The sequence below is a fragment of the Halichoerus grypus genome, chromosome 10 (genome assembly GCF_964656455.1).
Source record: "Halichoerus grypus chromosome 10, mHalGry1.hap1.1, whole genome shotgun sequence".
NCBI classification, from domain to species: domain Eukaryota; kingdom Metazoa; phylum Chordata; class Mammalia; order Carnivora; family Phocidae; genus Halichoerus; species Halichoerus grypus.
The window spans coordinates 91,516,494-91,524,807 of NC_135721.1; the positions used below are offsets into that span (position 1 = coordinate 91,516,494).

Below are 8,314 nucleotides of genomic sequence, written 5' to 3' on the forward strand. Positions count from 1 at the left end.
ATTCAGATCCTCTGAGCTTCTCTTAGGGCAAGGTCATCCCTCAAATTGTAGCTGGGTCAGAATACCCCAGAGGGCTTTTTGAACACAGATGGCTGTACCCCACTCCCAGGTGTCTGCTTCAGTGGGTCACGTGGGGCCTAGAATTGCATTTCTTACAAGTTCCCCGGGCATGTTGATGCTGCTGGCTGTGACCCTACTTTGAAGTTCAGAAGTGTGGACATTCACCTAACAGAAGTCCCATCCCCTAGTTTCTCAGAATGTGACTGTGTTTGGAGATAAGTTCTTTAGAGAGGTATTCAGAGTGCCACTGGTAGTGGGACTTGAGGGATCCCAGATCCCTGATCCCAGAGCAGCCCCACCACCACCACTGGCTAAGTTACCATATCCCCCATCTCCCCAGCCACCACCCTCCACCGAGAAGTCACAGCCAGCCCCAGTCACCATCCCCACAACCATGAACACTGAGGCCCAGACCCAGTCGCCACCCACCTCCCCATCCCGCCACCCCTACCCTCAATACCACCACATGAAGCCAGGCAGTAGGGACAGCAGCCCAGGGAGTGGAGGCTCAGGCAGCCTCACATTGGTGAAGCCTATTGATGGGGACAAGGTCATTGCAATGAAGGTAAGCAAACAGTAAAATTGTTCAAGTAAGAAATAGGAATGACACCAAGGAAGATGTATCTCTACATCAGATTGCCATAAAGAAGAATAACCCCAGGAAGTACCTTCACAGTGCAGGAGAGAGACAGACTGGAGTTTGATGTTGTTGAAGGAGAAAAGCGTGAGGAGGCAACAAACATGACGGGCCCTGGTGGAGCTCCAGTGCAGGGTGATAAATATACAGCACACTGTAACAATTACAGATGCTATCCACATCACAGGGGTCCTCAAGCAATCACCAGAATAGTGACAATGAGGGGAAGAAGGAAGGGTCAAAGAGGCCAGGCCCAACAGCACCAGCCCAACCGCAGGCACGGTTCCCATCTCTCTCCGTGAGGACAGCCTATGGGCACTGACCCAGGGTTCCAACACTCCTGAGCAGGAAGAAGGGATGGAGGGTGCTGACAACCAGGGTACAGGAGAACAAGGTAGACCACTGAGACAGAAGAGGTATCAGGTTACAGATCATTGTTCCGCATGGACCCGCCTGCCGAAGACAGCCCACAGAGGATGACAATGAAAAAGATAAGGAAAATCAAGGAGACAAGATCCAAGGTCAGCAGCCACCTCAGTGTCAGAACCACCACAACTTCAATTACTGACGAAGATGCCCAGAAAACCTTAAAGCACAAGTTGGCAAAGAGACAAAGGCAGTGGATCCACCAGCTAAGAATTTGTCCCCTCCCAAGACTGAGCAAGGGGGAGCTGAGTAAATGTACCATCTCTCCCATCCCCTGGCTTTGTCATCCAGCAAGAAGAAATGAATATGAAATTCTAGCAATAAGAAATCAATAAAAGAGTGGACATAAAGACTGCTTGCTTTTTGTACATTGACCAGACAACTAGAATATCTGCATTATCTACATGGCATGGGGCTTTTTAAATTTTTACCTAAAGATATCTCTTTTTGGTAATGACAAACATTTCTTTTTTGAAGCCTGGTTTTTCTCAATACATCTTTAAAGGTTTTTAAATTGTTTCATATCTGGTTAAGTTGAGAGTTTTAATAACCTCATTTTAAATTTGTAATAAAAGTTTACAACTTGATTTTTTCAAAAAAGTCAACAAACAGCAAGCACCTGTTAATGAATATCTTAAATAATTGTCAAGAGAAAGAAAGAAAGAAGAAAGAAAGAAAGAAAGAAAGAAAGAAAGAAAGAAAGAAAGAAAGAAAGAAAGAAAGAAAGAGAAAGAAAGAAGAAAGAAAGGAGAGAGAGAGAGAGAGAAAGGGAGAGACATAGGCATACACAGAGAAGACCATGTGAGGGCACAGAGAGAGGACAGTCATCTACAAGCCAAGGAGAGAGGCCTCAGGAGAAACCAATCCTGTGGATACCTTGATTTCTCCCTTCCAGGCTCCAGAAGTGTGAGGAAATTAATTTTGGTTGTTTAGCCCTTCAGTCCATAGTTCTTTGTTATGGCAGCCTGAGCAGACGCATACACCTACCTTCAGCCCCTCAGAGGTGGGCAGACCATTTAAAACCCTTGTATTTCTCCCAGCACAAGGCTCAGTGCTGTATTATACTTCAGCATCGACATAAAAGTGTCAATGACAACTGTGACAGCAACAACGCATTCTTAACATGTTTGATCAAATGTGCTTGTGTCAAAACAATACAGATTGAAGGCGGAGGCAGGAGAGCATCAACTGAGGAGTGGTCTGTGTCCTGGCCCACTGCCCATCGGGGGAGCTCACCTCTTTAGGGCTCGCATGTCTCTGTAAAATGAGGGTAATAAAGACACCGTTCTCAAAAGGCTGTCTCTAAAATTTGCGTAAGATAATGCAAGTCGAGAATTTAGCACAGTGCCCAGCATAGAATACAGACACAATAAGAGTTGGCTATGATTCAGGTTTTTTCTAACAATAATTCTGGTGGTAAAAAAGCACAGTCAGGTTAGGAATTTGCCTCAGCACACTGCAGAATGAAATTTGTGCTTAGAAAGATAAATCTAGCTACAAAGAGGCTTTGAAATTTGTTTGGAACATTTGCCTGCAGAGGAAGAGTGTTGGCAAAGGCCCATCTCCATCTTTTTCTCATCAGTCCTGCAGATTATGTTGGTCCTCATTTTATAGTGATAAACGTTTGTTAGGAAATGTGAAACAATCACTGAAAAATTAGATGAGATAAAAAGCTACCTGGAGCTCATGAACTAAGGTTGTGATATTTTTATACATTTATTTCCTATCTTTCAAAAAATCTTTTTATAGGTATACTTATTTTGTATTGAATTTGTACCTGTACTTAGTCTAAGGAGTCAAACTGTTCTACAAGGTTCCATGCCTGGGATGGCTACCCTCTCCCAGTCTGTGCTCCATTTCTCCCTGATCTCCTTCAACTGATGCTTCCGCTCTTCTTCCTATGTCCAAATCACATACCTATGTTGCTACATCATGATTTTTCAGATCTAGACATCACTTACTGGTTTTCTTTATGAAGATGGGATTTAACTCCTCTGGTGCCATTACCAGAATGGCAGTGGCGAAGGGTTTTACTCAACACCCAACTTGCCAGATGCAACAGACTTTAATCTCTGACCGCTCTGTCCTGGGATGCAGGACATGAAGGCAGCATACCCAGCATCTTTATCCAGCAGGGGCCCAGTGGCCACTTCTTTTGCCTCCTCACCCACTTGGGAGGGGATGGCTGCCACCAGAGAAGAGCCATGCCATGTGGGGTCACCTGGATACAGAGAAGCCACAGTCATGGTTTCCCCTCGATCTCTTACACTGTCCTGGTTATGTAGGCCCGAGGCTGGTGTGCCAGCTCACAGGCTCCCCACTTCTCATTTATCTTACTTCTTCATGGAAGCTGTATTGTTAGAAGACAGACTCAGGTATTTTTCTCAGGCTGGCTTTGGGAAGCCCAGGCCTGATACTAACCTTTTACTCATACACACAATTTTCCTTGCCTGCAGCACACACACACACACACACACACACAGGCACAGATGACCACACTTCCAACCTCTTCTCAGCATAGCTATATTGCAGTTTTGGTGAAGTCCCCATTCAGTGTTTATATTCTGTGACTATGTCACTATCATTGACATGAACCCTGTAGTAAACTAGAATTGCTTTTTGTCTTCTGTGTGGAGTTTTGTTTTCCCTGGAGTTCATAATTGTTTTGGTTTTTTGTTTTTACTTTTCAAATACAAATCACTAATTTATTCTCAAAATCTTCTCCAGTAGTTTAAATTAAGATATTCATGTCAGATGCTCTTTTATTTTAACATACTTTATTTTTTTAGAGCAGTTTTAGGTTTGCAGCAAAATTGAGTGGAAAGTACAGAAAATTTCCCTATCTCCCTGTTCTCCCATTTGTCCCCACATCCTCCCCACTATCAACATCCCCCACCAGAGTGATACATTTGTTATGATCAATGAACCTACATCAATACACTATTATCATCCAAAGTTCACAGTTTACATTAGGGTGCACTCTTGGTGTTGTACATTCTATGGGTTTTAATAAATGTATAATGACATCATTACAGTGTTATGCAGACTAGTTTTACTGCCCTAAAAATGCTCTGTGCTCCACCTATTCATCTCTCTTTTGCACCTAACCCCTGGCAACCACCCATCTCTTTACTGTCTCCATAGTTCTGCCTTTTCCACAATGTCATATAATTGGAAACATATAGCATCTAACCTTTTCAGATTGGCTTTTTTCACTTAGTAATATACATTTAAGTTTGCTCCATATCTTTTAATGGCTTGATAGTTCATTTTTTATTATTGCTGAATAATATTCCATTGTGTGAATATACCACAGATTTTCCATCCATCTTAGATGCTCTATAGTTTCTTTCTCTTGAAGAAGTTTCCCCTAGAGCCTCTACTCCTCCATCCAGATAGAAGTCTAGATCTGGCCCATGGCTGCCATCCCAGCACCTTCACCTGGTGTTTGCCCTGGAAATACCCTCTCCTCTCCTGTGCTGGATTTTCTGCTTCTTAGATTCCATGTCTCCCTGTTCTCTGTTTCACTACCTCAATTCTGTGGAGTATAAACTATAATAGTTTCCTGAGAAAAGAAAGAAGGGAAGGAACATTTCTCAAATTTTGCACATTTGAAAATATTTATATTCCACATTCATACTTAATTGATTGGCTAAGTGTAGAATTCTGGGCTGGAAATTATTTACTTTCAAAATTGAGAAGGCATTGATTTACGTCTTCTAGTTTTCAGCGTGGCTGTGGAGAAGTTGATGCCTTGTGGCCCTTGGTTTTTTGTGTAAACCTTTATGGTTTCTTTCTAGGATGCATAGGGAATTTTGGTGTGGGCCTATTTTCATCCAGTGTGTTGGACTCTTGGAGGGCTCCTTCAATCTGAAAATCCCTGTTCTGTAGCCATTTCTTAGCCAGATTAGCAATATATAGTCCACGAGTGTGTGGGTTATGGTGCAGTTGCCTGGCTCCCCTGAGTTGCCCCCCTCCCTGCTGTGACCACCTCAGTCCTGGAGGAAGATGAGTCACTTCCCAGGGCACATCACAAACTATTAAAAATGCTGTGCTTGCAAGTGAATTTTCCACATATTTAAAGTAGTGATAGCTTAACAGGAGCTAAAAAAAACACCCCACAAACACCCAGGCTCCATTGACACTGAATTGTTGTGCTTAAAGAGAAATGCCCAGCCATTATTAGCTACTGAAAGATGAATGGGCTATTTAGGATTCCTCCCTGGGCTCACCCAGGTCAGTTCCCTCACACTCAGTTTAAGCGAGTGGCTCAGGGGTGAGCAGCTGCATTAGAAACAAGTGGCTGACCTGATAGGATTCTGTTACCTGATAGTTTGAATCCATCAGTCATCAGGCACTGAGGCTTCTTACACACAGAGTTTGCTTCAATTCAGGTCAGTCTCTGCCCCATCAATGATGTGGTCCTTTCTCCTCTAAAGAAAAGGTTTTGAGTGTTTGATGGCATAATAATGACTGCTGTTTACAGAGAGGTATGGCACTGGGCTTTATGTATGTTGCATTTGTGACTCTGTGCCATGATGCTGGGCAGGTGTTATTATTTCCCTACTACAAGGAATGAACCAACATCACCAAAACCTGGCAGAGATCAGATTCACATCTGGGTCTTTTTCAGTCCAAGTACCCAGCTTTCTCCATTGGGCAACACTGCCCCTTGGTCAGATGCAAATGTCTATGCTGGTATACAAGAAAGATTATGGAAACCTGTGAGGTGACCCGTGTGAGGGAAGGATGATGGTGATCTCTCCCCCAGGGAAGGGGGGCTATGTCCACTTCAGACCAAGTCATGCAGGACAGAAATCTGCTCTGTAGGTAGCATGGAGACAGTAAAAGGGGCACTGAGCCTGCACTCAGGGTCTGAATCAGAGTCCAGGCTCTGACATTCAGCTCCTCTGGAGCCTTAGGTTTTTCATCTAGAGATGGAGGATGGAAATGTGGCCTATTTAAAGTTATGGGACTCTGTGAGGACCAAGATGAAACAGTGTGTGTGCCAAGCATTTTTACTAACTGTGAAGCACTATATGATCACAACCGTTTGGTGTTGGCTACGCAGACATGAGTGAGGACCAGCTGTCCATGTGGGATTTGAGAAAAGGTGTGTCTTGGGGCCCAGTGTGGAAAGAGCTTCCTTCTTCGGTGGGTGTGGTGCCCCTTGTGCTCTGACCAGGATGGAGGGTAGGTCCTGGAGGAAACGGGAGGGGCTGGGCCTATCTCCTCATCCACCTTTGTCCAATTTCACTGCTGACAGAGGCATCTGTTTCTGTGTCCATTAAGTCTGTGCTTCCAGGGTCAGCAATGTCTTCCAGGTCTTATCAGCGATGAGTGACACTGGAGGACGGGCCGGACAGGGGAGGGCGAGCCTTTGAAAGAGCAGGATGGGAATGTTTGCAATAAGCCTTCCCAGTTGGAACTCTGAAATTTATTTGTTCTTGTTATTAATGGCAAATGCAGAATGACAAGCATGAGATGTGCTCCTGGGTATTTTTACGCACACCCTTCCTGTTGCTAGCCCAGATAGGCTAGTCCGAGTTGCTGTGGATTGAGCCCTGAAAATGCTCATTGTCTTCCATGCTTTATAAGTGACGTCTCTATTTCGAGATGAGGAACCTGGGTCTAGAGGAGTGAAGTAGCATCGATAGTCAGGTGGGGGCCTTGTGGCAGGGCTGGGACCGGAGCCTGGCATGGGATGTGGGGGTTTGCTACAACAGCTGGGGAGTCTCAGTCATCTGCTACAAGCTGGGGCTCCTTGTTTGCCTCCTGCTTACATGTCAGATGTGGGGTCCACACTGTGCTGGGTTGAACAGCATCTCCCAACATTCATGTTCCCCCAGAACCTCAGAATGTGACCCAGGAAGGTGACATCTTATAGAGTCATTACAGGTGAAGTTAGTTAAGGAGGGGTTCTACTAGAGTCAGGTGGGCCTTCTTCCTCATAGGAGGGGAAGAGACACAGAGACAGACACACACAGGGAAGAAGGCCATGTAATGATTCAGCAGAGACTGAGTGACACCACCTGGGGCTCCCAGAAGCTGCCAGAGGCAAGGAAGGACCCTCCCGTGGAGCCTCTGGAAGAAGCGTGGCCCTGCCAACACCTTGATTTTGGACTTGTGTCCTCCAGGACTCTGAGAGGACCCATTTCTGTTGCTTTAAACCATTTATGTTTGTGGGAATTTCTCACGGCCCCCCTAGAAAGGAATACACACACTCAGCACTATTTGGACATGAGCTGGTCAGAGTGCAGGCTTGTTGGGTCACATCAGATGAAAGCTTTCCTTCCCTGCAACACCTGCTTTGGGGCCTGGCCCACGGTTTATATTACACATGGTTGCCCATCCCTGGCTGCCTTTCCTACTTAGCTGGGGAGGTCATGAGTCCCATCCAAAAGTGCTCCTTCCTCTCCTTCCCCAGAAGGGAGGGAACTTCCTGGACCCTGGGTCACCAGAGGCTCAGAGCACTACCCAGGGTTCCCTCCCATGGCCTTGGAGAGGCAGATCCATGGAGGAGCCCAGCCAAGTGGCTCTCTCAGATGTGGGCACCATTCAAGATAGAGACAGTGAGGAGAGTCTAGCAAAGGAAAGCTTGTGCTGGGGAGCCCCATCTCTGAAGGACCCAGGTCTGCTGGGGTCCCACACTACCCATCCCAGGTTGGGTTGGAGTCCTTTCACCAGCATCCATGATTTAAAATCTGAGGACAACTCACGGCATGGAAGGGTTTACACCAGGCTTGTCAGTCAGCTAGAGACCCCAAATCCATCCTGAGCGGGCATTCCAGAACAGCCCCAGTCTGCAGGGAGAACCCCATGGAAGCTCAGTGCCTTCCCCACCCAGAGTGTGGATGATGACCGTGTTGGAGAAGGTGCTGTGTGACAGGTTTCTCCACTTGAAGTCACCATGTTTCATTTTCATGGAGTCCAGCTTGCCCTCAGCAGGGAAAAGGGAACTAAGCTCCACTGCCTGGAGGGGAAATGTCTACACTCTAGAGGCTGCTTTTAGGCAGCAGGCTTGAGCAATGGGAACCTGAGTGAAGTAGAAGGGCCCACAGTGCCCCCCAGGCTGATGAAACAGGCTCATTAGGAGACCCACTTCAAAATAGCCATAGGCCCTAGCTGACCAATGGGCTGCTTCCACCCAGGCACAGGTACCAGAAATTACATCTGTTCCCATACCTCCTC

The 8,314-nt window shown here is 46.0% G+C and overlaps 1 pseudogene; it reads left to right on the forward strand.

Moving 5' to 3' along the window:
* The first annotated feature begins 454 nt into the window (after window positions 1-454).
* LOC118531923 (Y-box-binding protein 1 pseudogene) lies at window positions 455-1,376 on the forward strand (annotated as a pseudogene).
* Window positions 1,377-8,314: the final 6,938 nt, after the last annotated feature.